Here is a 13936-nt window from a genome sequence, read left to right on the forward strand (position 1 = left end):
GAACTCAGCTTAATGGCAAGTTTTTACTGAGGTGCTGTTAACTCACAACACTATAGAAAGAAATAATTCAAATATATTCATTAATCCCCTGTAGGTAATCGAGTCATTTTAGGTATTTAGGTATACATCTCATAACCATTGATGATAATTATATATGTGTCACGATTGAGTCACCTGCACCAGATCTCCCGAACTGTGTGAATCACGGCTGTGTGGAGAAACGACGGATCTTGCTTCGTCTCATTTGATCACTTTCTGCAACGATTCAGAGAGGTGTTCGAGCAGTCCCATAGCGGGCGCAGCGCAGGTGAACAACTGCTTGTACTTTCCCAGAACAACAACACGGCGGCTGAATATACACTAGCTTTCCGCACCCTGGCCGCTCAAACCGATTGGACGGAGGACACTCTGAAATTGCTTTTTCGTCAGGGTCTGAGTCAAGCTCTGCAATCCGAATTGGCCTGTCGCGATGAGGGTCGTTCTTTAAAGGAATTCATGGATTTAACGATACAAATCGACAACTTGATGCGATCACGCCGCCACACCCGTCCCGCTGCCACTACAACTCTTCTCTCCACGAACAACTCGGAAACCCTGCAACTCGGCTACACTCATCTGACACCGGAGGAACGAGAACACCGCTTACAACAACACCTCTGCCTGTACTGCGGTGAATCCGGTCACTACAAGTCAGCATGTCCAGTACTACCAACCTCCAGCAACTCAAAGGCGGTGAGGGACTTGTTTCAATCCTTCCATTGTGTTAAAGCTCCAGTTAAGTTACTCAACGGCAGTAAATCCATAGCAGCAGAGGGCCTGATAGATTCGGGGGCAGCGGGCAACTTCATCTCAAAGGAATTTGCAAACAAACATAATCTCTCACTAACCCCCTGTACTTCCCTTCCTGGGCTACGTCATCAGTCATGAGGGAGTCACTATGGATGATCAGAAGGTGAGAGCAGTGGTGGAATGGCCCCAGCCACGAACTGTCAAGGAACTACAATGTTTTCTGGGCTTTGCAAATTTCTATCGGCGGTTCATCAGAAATTTCAGCCCTGTCGCAGCACCTCTAACTTCCATGACTCGACAAAGCACAAACTCTCTTTCTTGGACTACCGAGGCCTGCCAAGCTTTCCGCGACTTAAAGCATCGCTTCACCACAGCGCCCATACTCCATCATCCAGACCCCAGTAAGGCTTTCATCGTGGAAGTGGACGCATCCAGCACTGGGATTGGGGCGGTTCTTTCACAACGACATGAAACTTCAAACAAGGTATTTCCCTGTGCATACTTTTCAAGGAAGCTGTCTGCGGCCGAGCGCAACTATGATGTGGGGAACCGCGAACTGTTAGCCATGAAGGCAGCCATGGAGGAGTGGCTTCACTGGCTCGAGGGTGCTCAACAGCCCTTCGTCGTTCTGACTGATCATAAGAATCTTGAGTATTTGAAATCCGCAAAACGTCTGAATCCTCGTCAGACCAGGTGGGCGCTCTTCTTCACTCGCTTCCTCTTCACTGCCACTTACCGACCGGGCTCCAAGAACACCAAGGCCGATGCCCTGTCCAGAATTCATGAGGGGAGTGAACCGATCAATACTCCAGAGACCATTATTCCCAAGAATCTGCTAGTCGCACCTGTCCAGTGGGATGTTACTACAGAGCTCAATATCGCCAACATTCAAAAACAGCCCCCTACCTCATGTGGGCTGAATACGCACAGAACTCACTACAAAAACCTGCTACTGGACTCACCCCATTCAAATGTGTGCTAGGCTTCCAACCTCCATTGTTCCCCTGGTCAGGAGAGCCGTCTGAATTGCCAGCTGTCAACGAATGGTTACGACGCAGTGAAGAGACCTGGAATCGAGCCCACGTTCATCTTCAACGTGCTGTAAGGCGACTGGAGGTTCAAGCCAACCGTCATCGCCGCCCTGGTCCTGAGTACATCCCTGGTCAGTGGGTCTGGTTGTCCACCAGGGATCTCCGCCTCCGGCTGCCGTGTAAGAAGCTCAGTCCTAGGTATGTGGGTCCATTCAAAATTCTCAGACAAATTACACCAGTTTCGTTCTATTTAGAATTGCTTGCTAATTACCGCATCTCTCCTACTTTTCATGTATCCCTGCTGAAACCTGCTGGCGGTCCGGGAGAGGGTCAGGAACCCCCAGACACCGAGGACCAGAGACCTCCGCCCATGCTGGTCGATGAAGAGGAGGTTTATCAGGTTCGGAACCTGCTTGACTCTCGACGTCGCAACGGGGCCCTTCAATATCTGGTCGACTGGGAGGGTTTCGGCCCGGAGGAGCAGTCCTGGGTCAATGCCAAGGACATTCTCGACCCCACACTCACTGAGGAGTTTCATAGGACGCATCCGGAGAAGCCGGCCCCCAGACCCAGAGGGAGACACCGACATCGCTTGCCTCCTCGCGTCAGGAGCCGCTCGCAGGGTGGGGGCTCTGTCACGATTGAGTCACCTGCACCAGATCTCCCGAACCGCCAGAGGGAGCCGTCACCCGAATATTAGCTCTCATTGGACTACATTTCCCATGCACCCACATACCTGGGACTGATCACCCGCGCACCTTCAGCCAATTATCTCTCTCACTCCCACTATTAAAGCTGCTCTCACACTCACTCTCATTGCGAAGTCTTGCTTAGCCACGGTTGTCATTTCTGAGCGTTATTCCCTGTTTGATTTATTGATACTGACTTGGACTGTTACCTGCCGCATCACATACTTGTTGCAAGGGGGCACCTCTTACCAAAGCCTTGGAGGATGCACTTCCCCTAGTATGGGCCCTAACTTCTAGAGGCAAAGCTTGACAGCATGCCTCGTAGGCTAGGGCAATGGCATCCCTCATCCAATGTGACATTGTTTGCTTGGTGGCAGCCGTCCCCTGGTTGCGGCCCCCATAGCATATGAAAAAATGCTGGTGCAGTGGACCTAAGTCTGAAAAGCATGGACTGGATACAGTAAGTAGAGCCTTTCCTGTTCCAGCGTAGTGAATGTTGGATGACAGTAGGCTTCAAGAATGACCGGATGGAAGTTTAGAAAGATAGTCAGGGTGACTGTGCAAAATAGCTTTGACCAGTCCAGGGGCAAAGTCTAAGCAGGATGGCAAGACTGACAGAGCCTACAAATCCCCAATTTTCTTTATAGAAGTAATAGCCATAAGAAAAAATAAACATCTTTAGAGTCAGAAACTTAATAGGCACTGACTCTAGTGGCTCAAAAAGGGTCCCAACCAGACCCTTGAGCATTATGGCTAAGTCCTATGAAGGGACTTTCACTCTGACGGGTGGCCTCAACCGCCTAGCTCCGCAAATGAAGCGAGCGACCAGAAGCTGTAAATTGCCCTGAGGGATAGGAACTTGTCCTAAGCCCAAAGCAAAACCTGCTGCACTAGCTTGTTCAGGAGACGTGAATGCATCCTGCCTTGGCGATTTATGTAAGCGACCATAGCAAACGTAGTGTTGTCCACCCGCACTATGACGTGGTAGCCCCTTAACTGCTGAAGGAAGTGTTTCAGGGCCATAAATACAGCCATCAAATCGAAGCAATTGATGTGCCAATCGAGATGATGACCTCTCCAGATGCCTTGGGCTGGATGGCCATCTAAGACCGCACCCCAGCCCTTGTGGGAAGTGTCTGTCGTTGACATCTTGCAATGACAACACGCACCTAGAGTGGGACCCAAGGTAAGAAATCAGAGGCCGAACACATAGAAAGAGTACGAAAGCCTGCGGCGCATAACCCTTATCTGCCTCTGGGATTGGCCATTGGATGAAATCCCCTGGCTCTGAGCCACAACTGAAACAGTCTCATTTGCAGGAGGCCCAGAGGTATCACTGTGGACGCAGCCACCATGAGACCTAGAACTTTCTGAAAGTAATGTAATTTTCTGACCTAGCCTGATGTTTTTCAGGGTGTTTAAGATGGACTCGACATGTGTAGGAGACAGCTGTCCCCGCATGCTGATCGAGTCCCATATGACCCCTAAATACGTTGTCCTCTGGGCAGAAGAGAGAACGCTTTTCTTGGTGTTGAGATGAGCGAGGATGACATCCCAATGTCAAAGCGCAAGCTCTTGAGACAGAGCCAAAATCAGCCAGTCGTCTATGTAATTCAAAACGTGGATGCCCTGGAGTCGCAAAGGAACCAGTGCTGCATCCATACATTTTGTGCATGGCTAGGCCGAAAGGAATGACCCAACACTGTTAAGCTTCGCTCCCAAAACCGAACCTCAGGAACTTTGTGTTGTGGCAGGATTTATATATAAAAATATGCATCCTTGATTGATCGTAATAAACAAATCTGTGGATTGTATCTGAAACACAATTATTTTGATTGTTAGCATTTTGAACTTGTATGTTCTGAGAAAATGGTTCAAACCATGAAGATCTTAAATTTGATGCAACCCCCCAATTTTTTATGGGAACCAAAAAGCACCAGCTGTAGTAGCCTGACTCTCTGCCTGGGTGGGGAAATATGTTATATGGCCCCTTTGTCCAGGAGAGTTTGCAGCTCTTGTGTCAACAAATGTGCCTGCTCCGGTTTCACAGTAGTAGAGACCACAATGTTGAAACATGGAGGATGATGCACAGACTGTATTCTGTAGCCCTTTTCTACAGTATTTGAGTCCCAAGGAGAGATATTTGGCCGTAGTTTCCACACTGCCAGGTTCTCTGAAAGGAGTACTAGTTTTGACACTTTTTTGCAGGGGGAATGTTAAATGTTAGGTGTCCTGAAACATGGCAGGAAATGACATAGAACATGTAACATTTCACTGGAAACCGCTGCCCCCATCACACAAAGACATGAGAGGAGTATGGCTTACTCCATGAAAAAGATCATTTGTCTTGGAAATCAACGAAAAAGGGATCGACGTTTGAGTCCCTCACCTTGGCCACCCGACAGGAATCTGTTGTCTAGCGTGGAGCGTCTGGGGTTCTCTTGCTTCCTGTGGCCAGTCTAATTGAAGTCTGGCCACCGCACAAGTCACCATCTCGAGTAACTCCTTGTACACAAGACAGAGCACTTTGTAATTCCTACAGATCTGTCAGTTGACCATAACATAACTGTGCAACTGGGGTCTACAACACTAACACCAACCAGGACAACAAGTAACATGGGGGTTGTGTATGATAAACCGTTTTTTTTTTTTTTTTTTCACCCGAATTTCAACAATGGCCTGGTCATGCAGGTTTACGCTTTACAACGTCGTCAGTTAGGAACCTGGGTGTGCTCTTTGATACCAGACTTTCATTTGAAAGCTGCATATCTAGCATCTGTAAAACCACAGTTATCCATCTTAAAAATATTTCTAAATCAACACTGCATTGGCACCCTATTAAACATCGCATACATTTTAAAATCTTGCTAATTACTTGTAAAGCACTAAATGGTTTATCTCCTCAATACTTAAGCGAGCTCTTAACGCATTATAATCCATCTCATCTATTGCAATCTCAAAATTCTAGCCAGTTGATAATACCTAGAATATCAAAATCAACTGCAGGCGGGAGATCCTTTCCCTATTTAGCAACCAAATTCTGGAACAGTCTTCCTAGCTATGTTCGAGAAGCAGACAGTAGGATCGTGTCTGTGTTACGCAGCATGCGTAAGATCCTCCGTTGCCGCTTTGTATATTGCGCCTCTCCTAAACCATCCAGAGCATAAATGTCTTTTCCCAAAAGGATAAAAAATTTAATTCAACAGGCGGTGAATTCACATCAGTAATCCAAGTGCGGGTTTCTGTTTTTGTGTGAGAAAGAAAGATCCCACTCCTCTTTAGCATCTGCAAACCCCTTTATATACAATGATCTCCACAGTAACTTCCCACACGCTATTCCAAGCACGCCCTGATGACGTAGTTCTCCATGACGATTCCTTAAATGTATCGAGTTAGCAAAGGGGACAAATAAGCAGATAAAGCATCGCTGGACAGCCTTTACCTTAACTACCTGATCGATTACTCCAAAATAACCATACAAGTTTATTCACAATTTGTGGTATTGCATGTTAAAAGGTTGTTAGGCTGCATAAATTAGGTCAAGCGGAACTGGGAACACTTCCCATAACACCATAAAAAGCATGGCATTTACGTTATTATTAGTTTCTCTGTTTACCCTGAGGTTACGTAGTCAGCAGTATCTGGTCTGTATCTGGATCAGATGGTGGGCATGCACCTAGACATAACCACAATGCAGCCCTGAAGCTCAGCAGAGATCCTGTCAACTAGAAGCCCTGTGAAGGTCTCATCGACAACGCACCCATCAGCACAGATCCCCAGCAAAGACCACAAGAACCAGACAAGTCCTCTGCACAGACCTATGACCAGCTTCGTCTCCATACCGGTGTGATGAATGTTCAGGCAAAAGGAGCTGGATGAAATATTTGAATACTACCGATCCACAGTTTGATTTCTGACTTGTGATGCAGCCTGAATCATAATTACATGTTTGTTCGCACAAGTCAGCGCTTAGTAGGGTACAACGGTAAATTTAAATAGCGTAAATATATAAAGTTATGAAACGTAACTTTGCCCTCAGCCAAAACGATTTGCTAGGGAGCCAATTAGATTCATGAGACCAAAGATCGCCTGTTAGATATACACAAGAAGAATTATGTCATGAGCCGCGTTTCCACTGTCGGGCCTAAAGCGGGCATGCTAGTGCGTGCCAGGGCCAGTCGCGTTTCCACTGTCACTTCCGGGGCTTGATCGTGCCTCGTCGGGGCTTCCTCGGGGCACAACGGCCAGGGTTTTTTGGGCCGCCGAATACCTTGGTCCAAAGCGGGCCAGCTCAGGCTTGAGGGAGTGGTTACGAACAAAGGCGGAGTTTATCTGTGTGTGGAGACGGAGGCGCCATGGATGATTACATATAGGTTACCAGGTAACATCAGCATTAAAGACTTTTAAAATCATTTTAGCTCAAAACTCACTTTCAGACAGCAGCAAGTGTTTGAAATAACTTCTGTTTGTGATCCGATGTGATCACCAAGACTATGCGTGCTATTACCATAGTAAACATGGTAAATACGACGGCTTGAAGAAATCAGACAAATCATATACTTAGGCTATCACAATCGTGTATTTATTTTATCTGTCAGCACGTCTCGTCTCTTAACGGACTGTCTGATATCCATATTTAGCTCCGCATATTTCATAAAATAAAGCAACTCCAGTTTTTCGGGATTCCTCTGTTTCTCAGACTAAAAATATAACTGTTGGGACTGTCACTGGAGAGAGTGCTAAAGCTCCTCAGGTCGTATTTTTGGTGGAAAATTTGTAGAAATTATTCTTTGTAAATGTGATATAAACATACTGTCCCATGACTACAAATAAACAGAAACAGACGCGACTGAATAAGTACGCGTGTCCTCTTTCTTTTGTGAAATAACAGTAAATACCACTTTATTTCTGTGACTAATGTTTAATCTTGACACAAATTAATTCATTATGATTAATTTGTTTGGTAAAACATCGATGCTTGGGTTTTTATGTTTGAGTTTTAAATCTTTAAGTAAACAACAAAATGCCAACAAACGCCTGGTTTTATCATGTTCACTTTACGATCTCACTAGTTTCCAGTGATTTCTTTCTGATTATTTTTCTGATAAAACTTCCATTTGTTTGTGAAATGACGGGTTTGTGTGACGTTATTCCAGAAAGGCGTGTTACGGGCGGGTTTTAGTGAAGCGCTGCGGAGCTTCTGGCCCGATGGTGGAAGTGCAGCGTGATTTTGGGCTTGGTGCTACAAGTCCGTGGCTATAAGCCTAGCCTGGCCCGCTGAAAGCCCTGGCTCGCACTGGCCCGACAGTGGAAAAGCGGCTATGTTTAACCACTACAGAGACATCAGAGCCAGCGGCAAACGTCAGAAGGATTAGCCGAGGCAAGGCTGTTCTCGGCGGAGTACATGAGCATTGAGTGCCCGGTGATCGCCTGGATCTCACAACTCAGAAAACGTCAGATCAAATTTTCAAATAGGTGCTATCTTTATCAATAAATCACAGATAAATTTGAGCTTTAAACCAGTACATTCTCACCTGAAAAAAACTTAAAACTACATATCATGACATAACAACAGTAGAATGTTTAAATTACGCGGGTTTTCTCCTTTACTATTGATGCTTGCTGGTTAGTGCGAGATGCATTCTGGGATACCTGGCTGTCTCAAGTCTGCACAAGTCACCTCTTGATGCATCCTTGATAAAAGGGGCGGATCAAGAACACATCTGGGGATTTGAACTGCACTTGGGTAGATGCAAACTTTGAATTGGAACAGCACTTGGGCAGCAACTGATGACGTTTCACAAGTCCACAAGTACAGACAAGAACACACATTGAGAAATGGCTCTAGTTTTCCTGGTGTGTCTAATTAGTCATTATGTTCACCTGGTCTGTCAATTATCTAGTTAGTTTCTCCCTCTGTTTGCTCTGTATTTAAGTGTAACACGATTCAAATAAAATGAAGGAAGAAGACAGGGTCGGCTTTGACTGAATGGACAGTTCAGCACCACGAGTCTGCAGCCAGTCCCTCTCCTTCTTCTCCTTTCCCAGGTGGCTTATATGGTCTCTTCACGGCAATTACTGAAACAAGACACAGGTGTTTGTCATTTGTACTTGACTCACTTACTCACCGCTTGTCTACTGACTCTCTCTCCAGTCACAGACCTTGCTGAACCACGCCCCCCTTGCCACATACCTCCACCGCCCGACTCAGGCCGGGGAGCCTCAGCGCTCAGAGCTCTCATTACGGCCCGTACATGCTCCATGCCGCCGCCAATTGTTGCTATAATGACAATGTCATCTAGATAGGCAGCAGCATATGCAGCATGCGGCTGAAGAATTTGGTCCATCAGACGCTGAAAAGTGGCCGGTGCCCCGGACAACCTGAAAGGAAGCGTAACAAATTGGTGTATCCAAACGGTGTTGTGAAGGCTGTCTTTTCTTTGGATAGAGGTGATAAGGGGATCTGCCAATACCCTTTCGTTAAATCCAGTGTAGAATAAAAAGAGCGGTGCCTAGCCAATCAAGCATTGGATACACGTCGAATTTTGACACTTTTACTTTGCAGTAATCCACACAGAAACAAACAGAGCCGTCTGTTTTAGGTACTGACCGTCAATAGAACAGACCTGTTCAAACGCATGTTTTAATGACTCCATGGGGAAAGTCATCGTGCTCAGAAAGGATCAGCCTCTCAATTGCGCTCTGTTCCCCTGGCTCAGGCCTCAGTGGTCCCGGTTCAGTCTCTCCCACCAGCACCCTTTCCTGCTTTTTTTTTTTTTACAAGAGACATCTGCACATAAATACCCCAATAATTCACTAAAGGCAGGCCAATTAGTTCCCAAAATCAGCGGATGTCAGAGGTGCGGGTTAACTGCCACCTCCACATTATGCTTTTGTCCCCTAAATTGAATAATAGCAGATATGAGGGGATATTTTACCACATCCCCGTCCACACTCCGTACCTGAACCATGCGGCTTGTATCCAATGCCTCAAACTGAATCAGGCTTTGATGGATCGAGGTTTGGTTACACCCCGAATCCACCAGAGCTTGATAGGTACCCCCTTAATACTCACAGGTACTGTCCTGTGGGCAACCCGCGGGACATCCGGGACCTGGATCATTGTCCCCACCTCCATCATTGGGCACCTGTCAATAAAATGCTCCGGGTCCCCGCAACGCCAGCAAGCTGGCCCAGACCTACTCGCCACCCTAGCGGCAGGAAATGGATCAAGCGATTGGCGTGAAGAGAGCGGGGAAGATGAAGCGGCATTGGTCCCGGTAGTGGTCAGCCCCGCCCCACCTCTATTCCAGAGCGGGCCCACCCCGCCCTCTGGGCGTGACTCTAGGCGGTCCTGGAGGTCGGGGCCTAGAGAGAGGAACAGGTCGAGGAGAAGAGGTGGGGGAAGAAAAAAAAGAGGAAGAGAGAGAGACTGCTGGTAGGGTTTCGCCGACCCCTGGGTACGCCGCCATCTGGTCCTCCGCCAACTGGATGGCCGAGTCCAGCGACATCAGGCGGTGGCACTAGACCCACTGGGCTGTCCTCCTGGGCAGCCGCATAACGAATTGTTCCAACACCACCCGGTCGATGATCTGCTCGACGTCACTTCCCTCAGCCAATAGCCATTTGCGGCAGGAGTCCCGGAGCTACTGAGCCATCACGAAAGGTCGGCCACTCTCGCCTAGTTCCAGTGACCGAAATCGCTGGCGCCTAGTGTTGTTCTAGGCTCCGGCCAACCTGCTGTAAAATGGCTCTTTTCAGATCATCAAAAAACAGGAGATTCTGGACAGGCAGTTGTTGGGCGGCCATTTTTGCCTCCCCCATCATCAGTGGAATGAGGCGCACCGGCCATTGCTCCCGTGGCCACCCACCTGCCTCTGTGGTCTTCTCAAATAGGTCCAGGAATGCCTCAGGATCATCCTGAGGCCCCATCTTGTTCAACGGCAGGTGGGTGGGCGTGGCCGGGTGTGCTGATGCTTCTGCCCGAACCTTCCGGTCCATCCAGCTCCAGAACCTCTCGCGGTCCTCCTGTTGTGCCTGGATGACGCTCCTGGTCACTTCGCATGTCCAGCAACGCCTGGTGTTGTTCCTGATGGAGGACCGCGAGGGATGAGATGACGTCCACAAACGGCGAAGCTGACAGAGTTTGCATGGCGGCGGCTGCTTCTTCATTCAAATAAAATGAAGGAAGAAGACAGGGTCGGTTTTGACTGAGACTCGTGGTTTTTATTTCCAATAAACAATAATCTAAAACAGAATATAAATCCGTGCTGCGTGCGCTGTCAAACTCAGTCCTTTGAAATCAAACGTCCCGCTCTCCAGAGCTCTCAATCAACAGTCCAGCACCACGAGTCTGCAGCCAGTCCCTCTCCTCCTTCTCCTTTCCCAGGTGGCTTATATGGTCTCTTCACACCAATTACTGAAACAAGACCAGAGTTGGGTAGATTACTTATGAATTGTAATCAGTTACTGATTACAAATTACATGACAAAATTTGTTCAGTAATATAATCTCTTAGATTACACATTTTTGATAACTTTCGGATTACATTTAGATTACTTTTGTGCTAACCCTTATTTGATGTCACATATATTGCAGGATAATATTGTACTATTTTGACAGATACAAAGAAAAAATATATTCCAAAAAATATATTCTATTCACCAACAAGAGCCTCAACAAATTCTTTTTAAAGTGCAATGTATGGACAGTTAATACGTCAAAATACTAACACTAATGTACCTGTTAGTGTTTGCTGATAGTAACACTGAATAAAACAACCACATCTTATGATTTTAAAACATATTTACTTAAAATTAAGTAAATTTAGAAAACAGCAACATTACAAAAACAACTATTCTTGTTGTTGCTGATTTCTGTGCATGATTCCACACCGCCGGAAAAACTTGAAGAATCACAAATGTATATAAGCGGCAGGTCTATTATGAAAAAAAATAAACGTTAAAAAAAAATGAAAAATTAGGAGAATCAATGAATTGTGAACAACTTACTGCCATTGTGTAAATAATATGTAATCATGTAATCCATAAAAAAGTAACTGTAGTCTGATTACGAGTACTTTAAAAAGTAGTTTACTCTAATTATAAGTACTTGATTTTTGGAATCTGATTACGTAATCCAGATTACATGTAATCCGTTACTACCCACTACCCAGCAAGACACAGGTGTTTGTCATTTGTACTTGACCCACTTACTCACCGCTTGTCTACTGACTCTCTCTCCAGTCACAGACCTTGCTGAACCACGCCCCCTTGCCACAATAAGCCCTTAGTTTCAGTCTGTTCCTTGTCTTGCATTGATGTTGTAATATGGTGTTTTTGGTTGTTAATTTCTCTTAGTTATTCTCATGTTTGTGTTGTTTATTAAATTAAAAGATCTCTTTCAAGATTTCCTTTGTCGTGCACTTCATATCAGCCACACACCGTTACAGAACGCAAGACCCAAAACAGAAGAAGACAGGACCCAGAAAAGACAATGGAATGGGCTGAGCTGCAGAGATCTGCTGAAGATCATCTTCTCTTCCCCCTCCAACAAAGTGGTAAGCCTCTGGAACAATTTGTTGAGGAGTTTTTGCAGTATTAAAATCTGGTGAGCTGGAACACTCATATGCGCAAGGCCTGTTTTCGGGAGGGACTGGATGATGAACTGTATCAGTTTCTTTCTCCTGGTAAAAGCAGTTGGTTGAATGTATTAATTATATTAATTATTGGCTGAATGGTTCTGATTTTGTTATTGAGGGAATTAATGAAGACATTTGCAGCTGTCATCCAGTCTCATCCCAAAAACATTTGGGTACTCCAGCAAACCCCAAGTCTGCATCCAAGCCCTCCAAGGACCTTACCATCAGGGCTTCCACTCCAAAGTCTGCTCCCAAGTCCATTTCAGAGCCTCGTCCTAAGATGGCTGCCATTCGAGAGCCTAGTCCTGTCATGGCTGCCATTTCAGAGCCTCATCCCAAGATGGCCGCCATTCCAGAGCCTTGTTCCATCATGGCCGCCATTCCAGACTCTCATCCCATCATTTCCACCACACATTTGTGCCCCTAGGAGTATTGGTGGAGTATGAGGGGACGTCTTGAAGCCCAGCTATGGCTTCAGCCTCTGAGTCCGCTCCAGTGTCGGCTCCAGCCCCTGAGTCCTCTCCAGTGTCGGCTCCAGCCCATGAGTCCCCTCCAGTGTTGGCTTCAGCCCCTGAGTTCGCTCCAGTGTTGGCTCCAGTCCCTGAGTCCGCTTCAGAATGCTCTCCAGAGGCTTCCTCAGCCCCAAAGCTCAGCCTAGAGACCGTTGCAGTGCCCATAATGGCGCTAACATTTGTGTGTGTCTGGGCCACCCACACATTGACTCCAGCCCCTGACAGGAGTCCAGTGATGGCTCCAGCCCCTGACCGTGGTCCAGTGATGGCTCCAGCCCATGAGCCCGCTCCAGAGTCCGCTCCAGCCCATGAGTCTGCTCCAGAGTCCGCTCCAGTCCATGAGCCCACTCCAGAGTTCTCTGGCCATAGTGGTCGTGTCTGTGATCCTGGACAAGGCCACAAAGGTCCATCCTTCATGGTCTCCTGAACTGTCGGATCCTCCATGGCCCCCTGAACTGTCGGCTCCAACCTGCCCTCCAGAACCAGCGCCGCCTTGGTGGCCCCCTGAGCTGCCAGCACCTCCCTGGCTTCCTGAACCAGCGCCACCCTGGTGGCCCCCTAAGCTGCCAGCACCTCCCTGGTTTCCTGAACCAATGCCGCCCTGGTAGCCCCCTGAACTACCTGCATCTCCCTGGCTCCCTGTAGCACCGGTACCGCCTGGAGGCTTCCTCCTCGGACAAAGCCACCCCACGTCGGCCTCCAGGGCGTCCACCCCCACCCCAATGGATTTATTACGGCGCAAGAACGCGCCTTCCCGGGAGGGGGGGGCGAACTGTCACATGTCTGATCTGTGTTTCCCTCCTTCATTGTGTTTTTGGTTCAGTCCTGTGACCTAGTTTTCCTAGTGTGTCTAATAAGTTATTATGTTCACCTGATCTGTCAGTTATCTATTTAGTTTCTCCCTCTGTTTGCTCTGTAAATAAGCCCTTAGTTTCAGTCTGATCCTTGTCTTGCGTTGATGTTGTAATATGGTGTTTTTGGTTGTTAACTTCTCCTAGTTATTCTCATGTTCGTGTTGTTTATTAAATTAAAAGATCTTAAAAGATTTCCTTCGTCGTGTGCTTCATATCAGCCACACACCGTTACACTTAGGGCTTGGGCCCTAATTATCATTCAAGTACTGAGGCTGCAAGCACTCTTCAGAATATGTTCAGCATAAGTCTGCCAACTCTTTGACCAAGTGGAAACACTTGTGAGGTTGCTCCTTGTTTGCACTGTTTCTTCAGCTGAGGCTGAAAAAAGCTTCAGCAGTCTTCAAAAATTAAAAACCTGGCT

The sequence above is a fragment of the Ctenopharyngodon idella genome, chromosome 2, assembly GCF_019924925.1.
Source record: "Ctenopharyngodon idella isolate HZGC_01 chromosome 2, HZGC01, whole genome shotgun sequence".
NCBI classification, from domain to species: Eukaryota; Metazoa; Chordata; class Actinopteri; order Cypriniformes; family Xenocyprididae; genus Ctenopharyngodon; species Ctenopharyngodon idella.